Here is a 21007-nt window from a genome sequence, read left to right on the forward strand (position 1 = left end):
AGGAATGGTTTGGAGGGATATGGACCAGGTGCTAGCAGGTGGGACTAGATTGGGTTGGGATATCTGGTCGGCATGGACGAGTTGGACCGAAGGGTCTGTTTCCATGCTGTACATTTCTATGACTCTATGATGCCCTCATGTCCTCAATTCCCCAAACCTGGGAGAAAATCTGAGTGCATTCACCCGATCCATGCCTCTCATGATCTTATATATTTCTATAAGCCCCCCACCTCCCTCAGTCTCCTATCCTCTATAATAGAAATGTCCTAGCTTGTCCAACCTCTCTCTGTTACTCAGACCATTGAGTCCTGGCAACATCCTTGTAAATTTCTTTGCACTCTTTCCAGTTTAATGACATCCTTCCTATAGCAAGGTGACCAAAACTGACCACAACACTCCAAGTGTGGCCTCACCAACGTCCTATACAACTTCAACATAACTTCCCAACTTCTATACTCAATGCCCTGACTGATGAAGGCCAGTGTGCCAAAAGTCTTTTTCACTGCCCTGTCTACCTGTGACTCTACTTTCAGAGAATCGTGCGCCTGAACTCCAAGGTCCCTCTGATCCAGTGCACTCTTTAAGCTTCTACCATTCATCAGGAAACCCCTACCTTGATTTGACTTTCCAAAATGCAAGACCTCACACTTATTTGTATTAAATTCCATTTGCCTCTCCCCCAGCTGATCAAGGTCCTGCTGCAACTTCTGATAACTTTCCTCACTGTCAACAGTATGAATATGTTTTACCCACTGGGGAAGAATTGTTACACAGCTTCTTTATAGTGTCTTTTAGTTAAGCATGTGAGAATTGTGAGTTATCAACCAAGACCCAGCACGATGGCTCAGTGGTTAGCACTGCTGCCTCATAGTACCAGCGAGTGAGGTTCAATTCCCACCTCGGGGGCTGTCTGTGTGCAGTTTGCACATTCTCCCTGTGTCTGCATCGGTTTCCTCTGGGTGCTCTGGTTTCCTCCAACAATGGGAGGTTAGGTGAATTGGCCATGCTAAATTGCCCATAGTGTTCTGAGGTGTTTAGGTTAGGTGCATGAGTCAGGGGTAAGTCTAGGAGAATGGGTCTGGGTGGGATAGTCTTCAGAGGGTTGGTGTGGATTTATTGGGCCAAAGGGACTGTTCCACACAGTAGGGATGCTCATTTCTGAGATGTAGGGGGGCTGAGAAAATAAGATAACAGCCAAAACCAGGGGGTTTGGGTGTGAATTAAGGAAGGTTTTGGGCAGAAAGTGTGGTTTCTCAGTAAAGATTTTTTTTCCTAATATGTTGTGGTGACTGTGTGCATTGGATGGATGCCAAGGCTAAATTATAGAACGATACAGCATAGGAACCGGCCCTTTGGCCTACAGTGTTGTGCCTAACGTAACATCAAATTAAACCAATCTCTTCCACCTGCCCTCGGTCTATTTCTCCCTATGGCTTGCATATTCGTATGCTTATCTAAACAGTCTCTTAACACCTCTAATGTATTTGTCTCCACCACCACCACCCCTAGTAACATGTTCCAGACTCCTACCACTCTCTGTGTAAAAAACGTGCTCCTCACATCTCCTTTGAACTTTCCCCCTCTCACCTTAAATGCATGTCCCCTTGTATTAGACATTTCAACTCTGGGAAAAAGATTCTAATTGTCAACCTTATCTATGCATCTCATAATCTTATAGACTTCTATCAGTCTCCCCTCAGCCTTTGCTGCTCCAGAGAAAACAACTTGAGTTTTTTTCTTGCCCTTCCTTATAGCTCATACCCTCTAATCCAGGCAGTATCCTGGTAGATGCTGGCAGCATCTTAGTAAAACTCTTCTGCATCCTCTCCAAAGCCTCCACATTCTTCCTGTAACGTGGCAACCAGAATTGAATGTAATACACTAAGTGTGGCCTAACTAAAGTCTTAGAAAGCTGCAACTTTCCTGAATCTTGCACTCAATGCCTTGACCAATAAAGGCAAGCATGCCATATGCCTTCTTTATCATCCTATCTACTTGCATGGCCACTTTCAGGAACCTGTGGACTCGAACCCCAAGATCTCTCTGTACATCAATGCTGCTGACGGTTCTGCTATTAACTGTATACTTTCCCTTAACATTTGTTCTCTCAAAGTGCAACACCTCACACTTACCTGGATTAAACTCCATTTGCCATTTCTCCGACCATATCTGTCACTAATTATATTCCACTATATCCCTTGACAACCTTCTAAATTATCCACAAATCTTTGTATTGTCTGCCAACTTAATAATCCATCCATCTGCATTTTCATCCAAGTCATTTATAAATAACATAAACAGCAGAGGTTCCAGTACGGATCTCTGCAGAACACCATTAATCATGGACTCCTAGACAGAACAAAACTCTTCCACCACATGCTTTCTATGGCCAAGTCAATTCTCAATCCACATGGCCAAGTCATCCTGGATCCCATGCATCTTAATCTTCTGGATGAGCTACCCTGAGGGACCTAGGCGAGGGTCTTACTAAAAGCCATGTAGAAAACATCCACTGCTCAAACCTCACCTCATTGAAAAATTCAATCATGTTAGTAAGACACGACCTGCTCTCACAAAGCCATTCTGACTGTCCTGAATATAGGCCATGCTTTTCTCAATGCATGTAAACCCTTCACCTAAAAATTCTCTCCAATAGCTTCCCAACCACCAATATCCATCATTTCCTGGATTATCCCTATTTCCCCTCTTGAACATTGGAACAACATTAGCTACTCGCCAGTCCTCTGGGACCTCTCCAAAGAGTCCCAGCAATCTCCTCTCTGTTTCTCTCAATAACCTAGGGTAGATACTATCCGGCTCTGAGACTTATCTGCGCTGATACTCTTCAAGAGACCCAGCACCACTTTGTTCTTGATCTCAAAATGCCCCAGCATGCTCCATATTAATCTCACTATCCTCCATAGCCTTCTCATGGGTGAATGCTGGCGTAAAATACTCATTTAGGAGCTTGCTCACATCCTCTGCCTCCAAGCACAAGTTCACTCCCTTATCCTTGAGTAGTCCTATCTCCTCCTTAATTATCCTCTTGTTTTTAATGTATGTATAGAATGCCTTGGGATTTTCTACTTGCCAAGGTCATCTCGTGCCCCTCTGGGTCTCCTAACTCCCGTTCGAGTCCTTTCCTGCTTTCTGTGTATTCCTTACGGACCTGATTTTAGTTTCTTAAACCTTACATATGCTTCTTTTTCCCTTTTGATTAAATTCACAACCTCACTCGTTTTCCAAGGTTCCTTTACCTTGCCATCTTTGTCCTTCCTCCTTACTGGAATGTGCTGGTCCTAAACTCTGATGAGCAGGTCTTTAAATATTTCCCACATGTCCAACATGGACTTACCCGATAACAGCTTCTCCCAATTAACACTCCCTAGCCCCTGTCTATTACGGACTAATTTGCCCTCCCCAAATTTCGTACCTTCTCACAAGATCCTGACTTATCCTTATTCGTAGCTATCTTAAAACTTCAAGAATTGTGATCACTGTTTCCAAAATGCTGTCCCACTGGAAGGTCAATCACCTGACCAGGCTCAGTATTGCCCCTCTTCTAGTTGGACAATCCACAGACTGTTTCAAGAAACCCTCTTGGATGCACTGAACAAATTCTGCCCTGTCTAAGGCTCTCACTCTAAGGGAGTCCCAGCCAATACTGGGGAAGTCAAAGTCCCCACTATAACAACTCTGTTGTTATTGCCACTTTGCATAATCTTATCTGGAAAGTTCAGCAGCCAGTCCTGTCCCTCTCTCGAGCAAGTCTCAATAATGGCCACAACATCATAGTCCAATGCACCGTTCCAGGATCTAAGCTCATCTGCCTTACCTATAATAATCCTTGTGTTGAAATAAACACACTTCAGCCCATTAGCACCATCGTGTTCATTTACTTATCTCTACCTCGCCTTCCTTTCTGACTTACTGGTCCTAATGGGAAAGTGAGGACTGCAGATGCTGGAGATCAGAGTCAATAGTGTGGCACTGAAAAAGCACAGCAGGTCAGGCAGCATCCAAGGAGCGGGAGAGTTGACATTTCAAACATAAGTTCTTCATCAGCTTATGCTCGAAATGTCAACTCTACTGCTCCTCAGATGCTGCCTGACCTGCTGTGCTTTTCCAGCGCCACACTTTTGATCTACTGGTCCTAACACCCATCTTCTCCTCAATCCCCATGAACAGATTTAAATTGGTCAAACCAATCAAGGTGTTTTTGTCATTTTGTCCAGCTTAGAGATTTTGTATCCAGGCATTAGAATGTTTACTTTAACAAACCATTCATAGTTGAGCCAAGCCCCATATCTGGGTGAATTTGTTCTTTATGAAGTCCAAGGCCCATCGTAAGGGAGGAAATGGGAACTACTTACACATTTAACAAAACTCTGTGCCTACTCTGACATTGTTAAAAATCACACAACACCAGGTTATAGTCCAAAAAGTTTATTTGGAAGTACTAGCTTGCGGAGCGCTGTTCCTTTTGTCAGGTAGCTGTGTAGCAGGATCATAAGACAGAATTTACAGCAAAAGATCACAGTGTCATGCATGCAACTGATACAATGTAATGAACAAACCTAGATTGCTGTTAAGCCTTTCATCTTTTAGAATGGGTTGCAGCTTTCGGATCATTAATATGTAAATCCCTGAACATTCTTGAGATAACTTAAGGTTTTATAACAAAAGGTGACATATCAGCTCAAACAATGCATGAAAGGTGTGACATTAGAGTCTGTCTGTATCCCAATCTTGAGTCAGATTGGTTCTATTTCCAATGTAGGAATTTATAAAATGTAATATGAATTGATTGCCTGCAGATGGTATGCTTTTTGAACAAAACAGAATGCATCTGCAAATGCAAATTCATCCCTTAGATATGTGTGTGTGTGTGTGTGTGTGTGTGTGTGTGTGTGTGTGTGAGTGAGAGAGAGAGAGAGAGAGAGAGAGTGCGTGTGTGAGAGAGAGAGAGTGAGAGAGAGAGAGAGAGAAGGGGGGGAGAGACAGAGAGAGAGAGAGAGAGTATGTATGTGTGCGCACGCGCCTCGGAGGTGTTTGTGTGTATGTCTGAGAGAGAGCATGTGTATGAGACTGTGTGTGTGTGTGTGTGTGTGTGTGTGTGTGTGTGTGTGTGTGTGTGTGTGAGAGAGAGAGAGAGAGAGAGAGAATGAGAATGAGAATATGTAAACCTAACTCTGACCTTTACATTGTTAATGTATTTTACCAACATCCAAATCCTCATTTCAGCTTTATTCAGCATGATTATAAAGAATTTTCCACTTATCTTGATATTTAGATTAGCACAGAGGAGGGCCATTCAGCCCACCATATCTGCGGTAATTCTTTCACAAAACAATCAAATTATTTCCTCTCCACTGCTCTTTTTATTTATTTTATGGACGATGATGAGATGATCAGAAAGTTAAGTCAGAATGGTATAGAGGAAGCAATTGACGTTATCAAAGAAAGTTCTTCAATCCCTGATCAATGCAGTTCCTCAGCCCCTATTCTTATGTTCACAGACATCTGCTCAGGCGGTTTCCCTCAGGCAGTTAGCTTGGCCTGCAAACTAAGCAGATTTGGCTCCTTAGAAATTGATAAAGTGAAGGTAATGAAAATGTGATGGTAAATATATCACATAAAAAAAATGTGCAAAAGTTTCAAAGAAAGAGGAAGTGCTGCATATTCCTGATCACACCTGGAAAACTCACATTCCCAGCTTTCACATTCTTCAGAATGTGTAAAATATTATCTGGGTTAACTCAATAATCTCTGAACAAAAGTGTCATCGTATTGAGTAAGTTTGGAAACTATTTTATACATCCCATCATGCAGCAATTCACTTAGCCCTTTTGACACAGGTGAATATTTATATGGTCTCAATGTAACGCACTGAGTGTGAAATAAATCTAGCTGCTTCCAGCTCCACCATTCAAAGGCCAGACTGCATGGTAAAGGACTGTTCTCCTTAGATGCTGCATTCACAATCAATCATCAAAACCATGACAGGCTCTGCGCTCCCAGGCTGCAGCCGCATCTTGCATTTTGTGCTGACTCTCTCTGCACTACCCCATCCCCACAGGTTATCAATCCTTCAGCGCTGCATTGCTTGTACTATGCCATCAAATTAAAATTAAAATTAAAATTCCAGTACTGGCTGTTTAAAAGCACAATTTACTTACAATTCCAGACCTAAGCAGGCAGCAAACATTCTCTCAAGAACATAAGAACTAGGAGCAGGAATAGGCCATCTGACCCCTTGAGCCTGCTCCGCCATGCAATAAGATCATGGCTGATCTCTCTCATGGCCTCAGCTCCACTTACCTGCCCCTCTCACCATAACCCTTAATTCCTTTTCTGATCAAAAAAAATCTATCTTAGCTTTAAAAGCATTCAATGAGGAAGCCTTAACCAATTCACTGGACAGGGAATTCATCGATTCACAACCCTCTGGGTGAAGAAGTTCCTTCTCAATTCAGTCCTAAATCTGCTCCCCCTAATTCTGAGGCTAAGCCCTCTTGTCCAAGTTTCACCTGCCAGTGGAAACATCCTCTCTACTTCTATCTTATCTATTCCCTTCATAATTTTATATGTTTCTATAAAATCCCCCCTCATTCTTCTAAATTCCAATGAATATAATCCCAGTCTACTCAGCGTCTCTTCATAAGCCAACCCCCTCAACTCCAGAATCAACCTAGTGAACATTCTCTGCACCCTCTCTAGTGCCAGTACATCCATTCTCAAGAAAGATCAAAGCTGTACGTTCAAAATGATAAAGTTTACGATGGATTCGATGAAAACTGGACAAGGACTAAAGCATGCTGGGAAATGGAAACAGGCTTTGACCCAAGTGATTGTGAGAAGATTTGTAGCTCGGGTGATCGTTGTGGTTCTGTTCGCCGAGCTGGGAGTTTTTGTTGCAAATGTTTCGTCCCCTTTCTAGGTGACATGTATACCGGCCACTGCAGCGGACAGCAACTGAAAACCGGAAGCGGCAGATTCAAACCAGTATAAATGCCGGAGGAATCAGCACAGAAGCGCTTCACAGGAGGCTCCCAAGCACTGAGGATGTCACCTAGAAAGGGGATGAAACGTTTGCAACAAAAACTCCCAGCTCGGCGAACAGAACCACAACAAGTGATTGTGCTAATTATTCGACCAGGTGCCGCACAAAAGGCTGCTGCATAAGATAAAGATGCAAAGCGTTACAGACAATGTACTGGCATGGACAGAGGATTGGTTAACAAACAGGCCTTGATCAAAGTGACTCCTAAGCTGCAGAATACAGACAGGCTGCAGCTACTAACAGACAGTTTGGAAACAAAGATGGTAGCTACAGGCCCTACAGTACACACCTGAATTTGGGTTTGAATGGAGGCAATCCTCAAGGCAATCAGAAACATCGAGGTGTGCACCAGACATGGAGGCGCCTCACAGCCTTACTTGGAGGATGCTACGTACACACAGCACCTTCAGGAATGGGTGCCATAGCATAAATTAAGTTGAGGAGTTAAATGTGTGGCACAAAGATTGGCGTGGGAAAAATGGGTTTTAGTTATAGAGTCATCGTGATATACAGCACAGAAACAGACCCTTCGGTCCAACTTGTCCATGCCGACCAGCTATCCCAACTCAATCCAGTCCCACCTGCCAGCACCTGGCCCATATCCCTCCAAACCCTTCCTATTCATATACCCATCCAAATGCCTCTTAAATGTTGCAATTGTACCAGCCTCAACCACTTCCTCTGGCAGTTCATTCCATACATGTACCACCCTCTGAGTGAAAAAGTTGCCCCGTAGGTGTCTTTTATATATTTCCCTCTCACCCTAAACCTATGCCCTCTAGTTCTGGACTCCCCCACCCCAGAGAAAAAACTGTCTATTTATTCTATCCATGCCCCTCAATTTTGTAAACCTCTAAGGTCAACCCTCAGCCTCCGACGCTCCAATGAAAATAGCCCCAGCCCATTCAACCTCTCCCTATAGCTCAAATCCTCCAACCCTGGCAACATCCTTGTAAATCTTTTCAGAACCCTTTCAGGTTTCATAGCATCCTTCCAATAGGAAGGAGACCAGAACAGCACACAATATTCCAACAGTGGCCTAACCAATGTTCTAACAGTCGCAACATGACCTCCCAACTCCTGTACTCAATACTCTGACCAATAATGGAAAGCATACCAAACCATGGCATTGGCACCAGTACCAGGGTAGAAAGGAGCTGATCTGGTGGAATCGGTTTAACTTTGAACTGTGCTGGGACCCAGTGTCCAGGCCAATTGTGAATTTGATTATTCAGTTTGGGTGTTAGTTCAGGAACTAAAACCAGTGGGCTACAGGGAAGAACATGCTGTGCTTCATAAAAGTGGGGCTGAGAGATACTTTGCCCTCCACCTGAGAGGACAGACAGTAAGCAAGAAGATAGCCTCACAGAACCAAGACTAAACCTGTATGAACAAGCTGCTATGCTGGATTCTGAATTTATATTTCTGTGGATTAATATCCCACATTTTGGGATCATTCCTCCAGTGAATAGATACTATTTCCTGATAAAGGGCTTAGGCCTAAAATGTCGATTCTTCTGCTCCTCAGATGATGCCTGATCTGCTGTGCTTTTCTAGCACTACACTCTCGACTACTAACTGCAGCAACAAACTGGGAATACTATCATTCTTGGTCAATATAATGCACTACAGAAATTCACTAAGGCTCCTTCCAAGTACCGTCCAAACCTGCAACCACTACCATTAGTAAGGATAAGGACAGCAGATACATAGAAACACTACCCCTTGTGAGTTTCCCTCCAAGCTACTCACCATCCTGACTTCAAAATATATCACCGGTCCTTCATTGATGCTGGGTCAAAATCCTGGAATTCCCTCCCTAGCTGCATTGTGGATCTACCCACAGCGCATGGATTGCAGTGGTTCCAGAAGGCAGCTCACAACCACCTTCTCAAGGGGCAATTAGGGACAGGAACCAAGTGCTGGCACAGCCAGCGATGCCCACATCTCATGAATTAATTTTATATAATTGCCCTATGTGCCTATACATGTGGAAAGTGAAAGACAGTCAGTCCAAGAAGAAGGGGTCTCAGGGTGCTTCCTACCACAGTAAGTATTTCTGGAGTCTCCTGGAATTAAAAATTAATACCCAAAATACCAGTGCAAACAAAAGATCCACGAGCAAAATCACAGCAAATCAGAAAGAACCGACTTCAGCTCTTTCAATTCTTTTGATCACTTCCATTTATTACTTATAAAATGTATTGGTGTGATCACAAAAACTGGTCAATGGACTGAGGAGTAATCTTTTGACTGGCTGATGGATAAGCCGTTAGTTTTCCAATGGGCCAAGGGAATTTTGTGTGCCATAAGGTTGGATATGTAGGGTAACCAATGATGGGAGTGTAGGGACCGAACCTCACATTGGAACACCTCTGTAACATGCTGTGGAATGTTATGATTCCAGCTATTGTTAATGAATCATTGAAGAGTCAGAATATGTCACAGCAAGTGCCTTGGCTTCCCACCTCTGAAGATGGGACTTTGCCATTGAGTACTTGGCTTTCAATCCGTGGCTGCTGTCTGAATGTTTTACCAACAGCAGCTAAAGGAACTGACAGGCCTGACACACAAGCTATGCCCAAAGAGAAAAGGTGGCAAGAGCGGTGGGAGGGAGAAGGGTGGAAGACGGCAGTCGGATCACAACAATTTGGGGTACCAGCAGAAGCAATGGTGCACTTATGAGATAGAAAAGTTGCCTCATGCTAAATGACTCAATTGCCTCCCCATGTTCAAATGGTGGCTTGACTGGTTTGTCATTAACACCATGACATTATGGCTTGAGATTCAGTTCTCATATTATGTAGAGGTGCAATGACATCTGAGACTATTTCACCCCTTTGATTTGATGTGACATTGCCAAGCAAGCAACTTGATAGAGAACATCAAAGCACCTTCAGCCAATTCAAAGTGCACTGTATCTATAAACATTATAGAGATAGCAGACTGGAGCTTCAAGTGGCATACATCTGCTGAGGAACAAGGTAACCCTTCGGTGATCTAATGCCCACCGTGGCCAAACAAGCTTGAGTATACACAGTGTCTCAAGTTAGACCTGAAACATGCACACTTGTGAAAGAGAAATGGGAGGAACTATAGCCATGAACGTATTCAGAATTAAATGGAGGAAAACAGGATTCAGCTAGCAGTCAATAGCACTGAATAATGCTGTGAGGCATGCATGTATGCGTGATTCCAAACATGCAGGATTTATACATTAATAATCACACAACACCAGGTTATAGTCCAACAGATTTAATTGGAAGCACGCTAGCTTTCAGAGTGATGCTCCTTCATCAGGTGCCACTACTACCTGATGAAGGAGCGTCGCTCTGAAAGCTAGCGTGCTTCCAATTAAACCTGTTGGACTATAACCTGGTGTTGTGTGATTTTTAACTTTGTACACTGCAGTCCAACACCAGTATCTCCAAATCATTATATATTAATAAATACAAACCTGCAACCTATTCGAAAGATTACCCATTTACAGCAATCTAGGTTTGTTCAATATATCACATCAGTGTATGACACTAGAACTTTTGCAATAAATTCTGCGTCCTATGATCCTATTCTACTAACTACCTGACGAAGCGCTCTGAAAGCTTGTACTTCCAAATAAATGTGATTTTTAACTCTGTCCAAAACCGGCACCTCCACATCATGATTTCAAAATGAAACTTGACAAACACTGGCTAAAGGAGCAATTGGCTAAAGGGGCAATGGAAGCAGATTCAACTACACATTCAAAAGGGAATTAGGTAAATACCTGAACGAGTGAACTTAGGGAGTGATGGGGTAGCATAAGGGGGTGGAACTAAATGGAGAACATTTTCAAAGAGCTGTAACAGGTACGAGGGATTGAATCTGAAAAATGTGTTGCTGGAAAAGCACAGCAGGTCAGGCAGCATCAAAGGAGCAGGAGAATCGACGTTTCTGGCAGAAGCCCTTCTTCAGAATGCTGATCTCCAGCATCTGCAGTCCTCACTTTCTCCACGAGAGATTGAATGGCCTCCGTCCATTATTATAAATCCAAAAAACTATTCATGTCTCATTGCTAATTATATGCATACTTAATATTTATAATGACTAGAAATCATGTCTGCACACAACCAAATAGATCTTAATATTTATTTAAAAACTGATTCAAAGCAAGAGCTCTGAAAATTTAGCCTCAGAGAAACCCTGGACCGTATTCACCAGAGAAGGGGTGCACTTAACATCATTGGCTGCAAGTGAACATGGTAGCAATTGAATGTGAAAATATACTTTTGGCGGGTCGGTGTGGACTTGTTGGGCCAAAGGGCCTGTTTCCACACTGTAAGTGATCTAATCTAATCTAATCAGTTGAATCATGTAGACTTAGGACAAGGATACTTTGTAAGTGTGTCCATATTTGGACAGCAGTCAATACTTCCATGTTGAAGTTCCCATTTGAGGGAGGAAGCAAGGGTGGCTAAGCTCAGGGGATCAATACTACTGTAAGTATCTGTTCTTCTATCAGGGTCCTGGAAGGAAAAGTGTAGAGTGTAGTAGCATAGTTGAAGGACCTAATCTCACAGCTCAACTTCAGAGTAGCAGCTATCTCGATCATTGAATATTAGGACAGAAGTCAATTGATTTCTTGCTTTGACAGCCTGTGAAATTCTCTCCTGCCTAGCCCCCACCATTCAATATTTTCATGCCTGATCATTCACCCTCGTCCCCGCTTTAGCTTTCTCTTTATCTCTTTGATTTCTTCAGCCCTAAGTCTAACTCCTTAAAAACAGTTAATGTTTGGCCTGAAACACTTTCCAAAGGCTCACTACTTTCTGGGTGAAGACATTCCTCCTCACATAAACAAAATGACCTATCCCTTACTCTTAAACTGTAACCCCTCGTCTAGACGCCGGTGACTGGAACATAATTCCGACATTTATCCCATTGATTACTGCTAGAATATTATAGGTTTATATGTTATCAGAACCCCCCCCCACCCCGCCAATTCTTCTAAAATCCAGTGAATATAGCCTAACTGATTCAGTCCCTCTTTGTAAGTCAGTCTGCCATCCAGGAATCAGTCTGGTAAATCTTCATGTCCCTCCACAGGCAGAACACCCTTCTTCAGATAAGAAGATCGAAACTGCACACAATTCTCCAGGTGTGATCTCACCAAAGCTCTGTACAATTGCAGCAAGACATGGGTGGAATGGTGGCTCAGTGGTTAACATTGCTGCCTCTCAGCGCCAGGGACCCAGGTTCGATTCCTGCCTCGGGTGACTACCTGTGTGGAGTTTGCACCTTCTCCCCGTGTCTGTGTGGGTTTTCTCCGGGTGCTCCGGTTTCCTCCCACAATCCAAAGATGTGCAAGTCAGGTGAATTGGCCATGCTAAATTGCCCATATTGTTTGGTGCATTAGTCAGGGGTAAATATAAGGGCGTGGAATGGGTCTGGGTGGATTACTCCTTGGAGGGTCGGTGTGGACTTGTGGAGCCTAACGGCCTGTTTCCATACTGTAGGGAATCTAATCCCTGCTCTTGTATTCAAATCCTCTCACGTTGCAGGCCAACATACCATTTTCCTTCTTCACCACTTGCTGCACTTCCATGCATATTTTCAGGAACTGGGATGCACACCCAGGTCCTGTTGCACCTCCCGTTTCTCAATCTATCGCCATTCCAAAAATAATCTGTCTTCAGGTTTTTGCTATTAAATGGACAATGTTGTATTTATCCACAGCACATCTACTATTAATTTTCCCATGAACTCAACCTGTCCAAATCACACTGAAGCATCTCTGCATCGTCCTCTCAGCTTACACTCAAACCTAGTTTTTTGTCGTCTGTAAACTTGAAAATGTCAAATTTAGTTCCCTCATCTAAGTCATTAAAAGCACTAATGCCTCAATTATCATTGACACCAATGTCAAATAAAACAATTTGAAATGAATAGTGAAAATATAATCCGGTCTTCACAGTTACTCCACTGGAGATTTGTGCAAGAACAGAAGAAATAGAAGCAGAGATCAGCCATTGAACAAAGTCAGAACAAACCCACTGCCTGCACAATCCTGTCAAAGCCAAAAATCAATTGACTTCTATCCTGATATTCAGTGACAGCGATAGGTTTTGATTTCTTTTTAAGTGCTGCATTGTTAGACGTGTACTGCCAGAGAAATATCGGCCACTTTGAAAGATTGCAGGAATTTTTTGAAGGTGGTTCACAGAATGACTGGGTACATTAAGATGCAAAGGTGCTGTAAGGTATTTACAAGGCTGATATGAAGGCTGAAAGGTTATAAAAATCAAAGACTGAACAGGAGGGGGCCTTCTCTCCATGGCTGGCTGAATGGAGGTCTTCAGGAGTTCAAAGATATAAAAGCAGAATATTATTTAAAAGGAACAAGATTGCAGATGTTTAAGGTACAGAGGGATTTTTTTTTGTTTTACTGATTCAGGGAATGAGAGCTGGACCGGACTATCGGTTAATTCCCCTCGAGAAGGGGAGCTGTCTTCTTGAAGTACTCCAATCTATTTGGTGGAGGTAGATTCACAATCCCTGATTTTGGCCTAGTGAGATCCAAGAATTGAGTATATATTTCCAGGTCAGGATGGTCAGTAGCGTGGATGGGAACTTACAAGTGGCAGTGTTCTCTAGATGGTACCTGCTGTGGGTTTGGAAGGTGCTGTCTAAGGGGCCTTGGTGAATTTCTGCAGTGCATCTTGTAGATGGTATACACTTTGAGGAAGGATGTGTATAAAGGGCCACATGGTCTTTTTTTCTTTCTGAATATAAACTGAAATGGAAGTTGATCTGCTTAAATAACAGGAGAATTTTTCAACCTGGGAAAAAAAAATCAAGGGCAGCCCACTTTCATCTCTAAGATGACATTGCTTTGAGTAGCAGTGAGGGGGCTACATGGAGACAGAGTGGCACCAAGAGTCTTGGAGTTGACAGACATTTAGTTGAGCAGGGCAGCCAAAGATCTCCAGAGCTAGCTAATCAAAAACATTTCACTCACCCCTTGTCCCATTGAAAGTGAAAGGCAACAAGCCAAGAAAGCTTAAAAGTATGAATTCTGCCAAGAAAGAAAACAAGGTCAAATTTCCGAAGTGAAGAGTGACCATTACTTTACAAACAATAGCCTATCATCATTGCTGAAATCAAAAGGAGCTGAGAGAGATAATTTAACCCACCCTTGTCATTTGGATTTTTGATCTTCATAATATTGCTTTCTGTCCATACTTCCTCCATCAGAACATTTATGTCTTAGCCCTTGAGCTTGTCTAACACAGTTTGAGATTCTTGCTCCCTGTGTGGATGAGATTGAGGGTTGTAGGGAGAATGAGCAATCGAACCACTGCACCGTGGTACAGGGAGTCATTCAAATGGGGGAGAAAAGAGAAACGTAGTTGTAATTAGGGGTAGTATAATCAGGGAATAGACACTGTTCTCTGTGGCCAAGATCAGGAGTTCCGAAGGCTGCGTTACCTGCCCGGTGCTCAGATTCAGAATATCTCATCTGGGTTGCAGTGGGTGGATAAAGAGTTCCGGCAAATCACAAGATGAGGGCTGTGGATAGAGCTTTAGACTAAATTGTTGGGGGGCGTTGGTTCAGGTGCATGAAAAATTTCAAGTCGGAGGGTGGGGGGAGGTGTCATGGGTGGAGGGTTCAGTAGATGTTATTAAAGTTTTCAGAACAAGTCATAGGACAGAGAGTAGAGAAAGGATCAGGAATCTAGCATCAGCACAGCAGATTAGGAGACAACGATGAGAAGGGGACAGTCACCTCAGGACTGAGGATGTTGTACTTCAATGCAAGCAGCATATGAAACACTGCATTGTCGTGCAGGTATGACATGAACATCACGATGACATGGCTGCAAGGGATTCTGGGCTGGGTACGAAATATTCAAGGATACATGTCTTTTCAGAAGGATGGGCAGAGGGGATGGGTTGCCTTGCTAGTAAGAATTGAAATTAAATCAATAGCAAGAAGTGACGCAGAGTCAGAAGGCACAGAATCGGTGTGGATAGAATTGAGGTCCCGCAAGAAATAAAGACCTTGATGGGAATTATGTACAGGTAGCACTCACAATATGGGGAAGAAAATAAATCAGGATATAGAAAAGACATGTAAGAAAGGCAGCCTTACGATCATCATAGGGGACTTCAATACACAGATGGATTGGGAAAATCTAGTCGCAGATCTCAAGAAAAGGATTTCATGGAAGGTCTACAAAATAGCTTTTGGAGCAGCTTGTGGTAGAGCCCTCTAGGGAACAGGCAATTCTGGATTTGGTGACATATAATATGGCAGACTCGATTATAGAGTCCTAGGAGGCAGTGACCATAAATATGATAGAATTCATTCTGCAGTCGGGGAGGGAGAAGCTGGAATCAGGCGTAATGGTATTACAATTGAGTAAAGGTAACAACAAAGACATGAAGAAACAGTTGGCCAGGATTGACTGGAAGGACAGCCTAGCAGGGCAGAGGAGGAGGTGCAATGGCAGGAGTTTCTGGGGGATAATTCAGGAGGCATAGCAGAAATTCATGCCAAGGAAGCAGCAGCATACTAAGGGGAGGACAATACAACTATAGCTGACAGGGGAAGTCAGGGAAAACATAAAAGCAAAAGAAAAAGCATACAAAGTGGCATGGGTTAGTGGGAATTTAGAAGCTTTTAAAAATCAGTAGAGGGCATCTGAAAAAACAAAAAGGGGGGGGCAGTGCGGTAGGTAAAATATGAGCGTTAGCTAGCTAGTAGTATAAAAGAAGATTGCAAGAGTTTTTTGACATATAGAAAAGGTAAGAGAGAGGCAAAAGTGGACTTTGGACCATTGGAAAATGAGACTACAGAAGTAGTAATGGGGAACAAAGGAAGAGCGGAGGAACTGAACAGATACAATTAGTCTTCACAGTGGAAGACACCAGCAGACCTTCAAAAGAGTCAGGGCGCAGATGTGAGCGTAGTGGCCATCGTTAAGGAGAAGGCGCTGGGGAAGATAAAAGGTCTGAAGATGCATAAAGTAGATGACACCTCAGGGTTGTGAAGGAGATGGCTGAGCAGATTGTGGAGGTATTTTTGGCTATCTTTCAGGAATCACTGGAGTCATAGAGGGTTCCAGAGGACAGGCAAGTGGCTAATGTAACGCACCTGTTTAAGAAAGTAGGGAGGCAGAAGACGAGAAATTATCAGCCAGTTAGCTTGACCTCAGTTACTGGTAAGATTTTAGAGTTTATTATTAGGGATGAGATTGCTTGGAAGAGCATGGTAAAATGGGGCGGAGTCAGCATGACTTTGTCAAGGCAAGTCCATGTCTGACAAATCTGTTAAAATTCTTTGAGGAGGTAATGAACAAGTTAGACAAAGGAGAGCCATAGGGCATGAGCTGTTTGAATTTCCAGAAAGCCTTATGGGAGGCTGCTAAATAAGATAAAAGCCCATGGTGTTGGGGCAAGGTACAGGCTTGGATAGAGGATTGGCTGACTGGCAGAAGGCAGAGACTGGGGAAAAAGGGGTCTATGTCAGGATAGCAGCCAGCAACGCATGGAGTTCCACAGGGGTCAGTGTTGGGATCAACCTATTCATTTATACATTAACAATCTGCACGAAGGAACTAAGGGCATTGTTGCTAAATTTACATGAAGATCGATAGAGGGACTGGCAGTATTGAGGAAGTGGGAAGGTTGCAGAAGAAATTATCAAGCTAGGAGAGTGGACAAAAGTGGTAGATGGAATAACTGTGGGAAAGTGAGAGGTTATGCACTTTAGTAGGAAGAATTGAAATGCAGACTATTTTTTAAATGGGGAAAGATTTCAGAAATCTGAAGCATAAAAGGACTTGGGAGTCCTTATTCAGGATTCTCTTAAGGTTAACATGCAGGTTTAGTTAGTGGTTAGGATAGGCAGATGCAAGGTTATCATTCATCTCAACAGGGATGGAATACAAGAGCAAGGATGTCATAAGAGGAATGGTTGAGGATTCTGGGACTGTACTCAAATGAACTTAGAAGGATTGGGGAAGAGGGGGGTGGAATCTGATTGTAACTTACAGAATACTGAGAGGCCAGATAGAGTGGACACAGAGAAGATATTTCCACTAATAGAAGAGACAAAGATCCAAGGGCACAGCCTCAGAATGAAGGGATCACCCTTTAGAACTGAGTTGGGGAGGAATTTCTTTAGTCTGAGGGTGGTGAATCTGTAGAACTCAATGCTGCAGGAGGCTGTGGAGATCAAGTAAATGAGTGTATTTATGACAATGATAGATTTATTCTTGATTGGTAAAGACATCAAGGGAAATGGGGAAAAGTCAGGAGAATGGGTTTGAGAAATATATCAGCCATGATCAAATGGCCTAATTCTGCTCCTATATTTTACGGACTTATGATTCAGAATAAAAGTGGCGCAATTACCTACGGAGTTCTTGTATGTAGAATTGGGAGCAGAAACTGTGTACAACTCAGCACAATTCATAAACTTAAATTTTGATTGAAGTTCCATGAAATCCAAACCCTGAGAATGATGATACACAGAAAGACGAGTCCTTGGTTCCAATAGCCTGAATATTCTGGGCTCCCGATGCCCATTTTATACAGAATTATGAAGCATTTTGGAACATACTATTTGCCCAAACATATACGCACCAATGTTTATGCTTCACATGAGCTCCCACCTTCTCCATCTAATCCCATCAATGCATCCTCCTTTTCTCCTACATGTGCTTACCCAAGTCCCGTTTAAATTCATTATCTGGTGAAGTTCCCAAGACCAGGAAATATCCCAGGGAACGATCCCATAGTATCTTTGCCAATTCTAACAATGCAAGTATGTAACACAGACAAAAAATTACAGAGCCTTTATAGTCTGGATGAATTTCAGACCAGTGAGGTGAGTGGTTTATAAAAACAGGATGCGTTCCCACTTATTTTAGTATTTTCATATTCTAGACCAGTTGCCTAGTCACCAAAAACACTTTGCTGATTTTAAGAATATAAATCATAGATTTTTCACGAGAAGTGACTCTGTTCCATGAATGTATAAACTTCAAGAATATATATATTTTCCAGTCTACATTCAATATTTTTAGATGAAATTCCCTACAGTAGGGAAACAGGCCCTTCGGCCCAACAAGTCCACACTGACGTTCTGAACAGTAACCCACCCAGACCAATTCCCCATATTCACCCCTGGTTATGGGGCAATTTAGCATGGCCAATTCACCTGACCTGCACATCTTTGGATTGTGGGAGGAAACCCACGCAGACACAGGGAGAATGTGCAAACTCAACAAAGTCAGTCACCCAAGGCAGGAATTGAACCTGGGTCTCTGGCGCTGTGAGGCAGCAGTGCTAACCACTAAGCCATGAGCCACCATGCCGCCCCATTGGAACCCAGCATTTTTACACGTTGTAGTTGTGCAGCACTATTCAGCTGCCATGTTAGGCGATTAACTTTCATTAAAATGTAAGATAAATCTTTCGGGTTCCTCTATTCTCAAACGTTCACACTCTGCTTCTTCCTGACAATATTGCTGTGCAGGTTAATGTGAATGTCACAGGCCAACTGACACCTCCTGGCCAGTCAGTGCAATGCTCCTAAACAAGGAACGATCGCCTCATGGCATAACAATGGGAAATAAAAACAGAACATGGTGGTCAGGAACTGTCTGTGAAGAGGCGGAGTAAGAGAGAGAAAAGAAGAGTGTGCGCTAGCATTTCAGGTCAATAACTTTTCATCAAGATTGGGAAAAGTTGGAGGTATAATAAAGTTGGACAAAAGACACCAATATCCATGTGCTGAATCAAGCAGCAAAAGACGTTCAGAGGCTTACAATGGGTTTACTGTAAATCTACAGTTTAGCACACCCAACAGTTTCCACCTTTCCACTCTGTTCCTTTTCTTGTCCAAAAATCAGCCTCCATCCCCAAACCAGAGAAGAATCCAGCTTTTGTTTTAATCAACCTGTTCAGACATGTTAGAACACCACCCGGAAGCAAGTGGGACTCGAACTGGAAAAGGTAGGTACAATATCACTGTGCAACAAGACCCTTCAGAACCCAGCTCTAATTTTTTAACTTTGAAATACTCATCATCAAATCACCCAATTAAACAACTACACAACAACGAACAAGCACTGCCCATCAGGGGACCTTATTTCTACTGGATTTTGCTTTTAAGAAGCTGCGTTCTGGATATTTCTAACCAAGCTGTTCAGAGATGTTATTACACACCACTGGATTAGGTGGGACTTGAATTCAGGCCTCCCAGGGACACTGCTACTGTACCTCAAGGAGAAATATGTGTATTTACTGTCCACTTTCAGTGTCCACTTTCACTACCTGTGTAACCCTGTACACACTACATAGAGAAACACAGAAGATATAATTGTACACAAGGCACAGGTACAGCAAATACATACACACACAAAGAGCAACAGTTCAATGATAGAAATCTGAAACGAAAACAGAAACTGCGTTGTAGCAGAGCTAGTGCATCAAGTCCAGTGACCCTTCTTCAGAAGTGATAGTTAGGGAAAGGTGGCCGAAGACAGGGGATTAGAGGGGAGGAAGGAGCGAGTGGATAGGTGGAGATGCAGTCCGGAAACAAAAAATGACAGTTAGGGAGATAAAGGGATGGGTAATGGTGAGGCAGGAAGAAAGAAAAACTGCTCATGGGCACTAAAAGCAGCCCATGTGATGCCAGGTCCTGGGGTGTGGGGTGGGGAAAGGACATGGAAGGAGGTGTTCAGGCCTTAAAATTATTGAACTGGATATTCAGTCCTGAGGGCTGCAGGATCCTTAAAAGGAAAATGAGATGGTGTCCTTCCAGCTTGCAGTGAGTCTCACTGGAGCACTGCTGCAAGCCTGAGAAAGAGATGTTGGCCAGGGAACATGGAGGTGCATTGAAGTGGCAGACAACTGGAAACTCAGGGTCATTTTTTACAAACAGAATGTAGGTGTTCCACAAAGTGGTCACTCAGTCTGCATTTCGTCTTCCCAATGTACAGGAGACCACATTGAGAACAGCCAATACAATAGACTAGATTGAGCGAAGTGCAGGTAAATTGCTGCTTCACCTGGAAGATATATCTGAGGTCTTGGATAGTGAAGAGGGAGGAGGTAAACTGGCGAAGTGATGTGCTCTGCGCTTGTATGGAAAGGTGCCGTGGAGACGCATTAGGACTTGAGGTGGTGTGGGCCACAGTGTCCCAGAGGGAACGGTCCCTGCGGAATGTTGATAAGGGAGGGGCGGGGAATTATGTTTCTGCTGGCGGAATCCCATTGGAGATGGCATAAATTGTGTTGCATAATGCTTTGGATGCAGATACTGGAGAGGTAGACAGTGAGGATTAGATGGACCCTATTAGTGTTTGGGGGGGAGGGAAAGGGGTAACTATGGAAGTGTGGGAGATTGGTCGGACACAGCTGAGGAAAAGGATGGACATTTCTGAGGCCCCCCTACAAAAGGTAGATTGTCAGAACAGATGCAACGGAGACAGAGAAACTGGGCGAATAGGATAGAGCTGAAAATGTGTTGCTGGTTAAAGCGCAGCAGGTCAGGCAGCATTCAAGGAACAGGAAATTTGACATTTCGGGCAAAAGCCCTTCATCAGGAATGAGGAAAGTGTGTCCAGCAGGCTAAGATAAAAGGTAGGGAGGAGGGACTTGGGGAAGATGAGTTCATCTTCCGCCTGGGAACCCTCCAACCACAAGGGATGAACTCAGATTTCTCCAGTTTCCTCATTTCCCCATCCCAACCTTGTCTCAGTCGATTCCCTCGAACTCAGCACCGCCCTCCTAACCTGCAATTTTATTCCTGACCTCTCCACCCCCACCCCACTCCGGCCTATCACCCTCACCTTGACCTCTTTCCACCTATCACATCTCCATCGCCCCACCCCCAAGTCCCTCCTCCCTACCTTTTATCTTAGCCTGCTGGACATACTTTCCTCATTCCTG

General features: G+C 43.4%; 1 protein-coding gene across 3 annotated transcripts in view; it reads right to left on the minus strand.

Moving 5' to 3' along the window:
• The window catches only part of rabgap1l (RAB GTPase activating protein 1-like), a 489306-nt gene that overhangs the window by 119403 nt on the left and 348896 nt on the right, over window positions 1-21007 (minus strand). The window lies entirely within an intron of this gene.

Source organism: Hemiscyllium ocellatum, chromosome 9 (assembly GCF_020745735.1).
Source record: "Hemiscyllium ocellatum isolate sHemOce1 chromosome 9, sHemOce1.pat.X.cur, whole genome shotgun sequence".
Lineage (NCBI taxonomy): Eukaryota > Metazoa > Chordata > Chondrichthyes > Orectolobiformes > Hemiscylliidae > Hemiscyllium > Hemiscyllium ocellatum.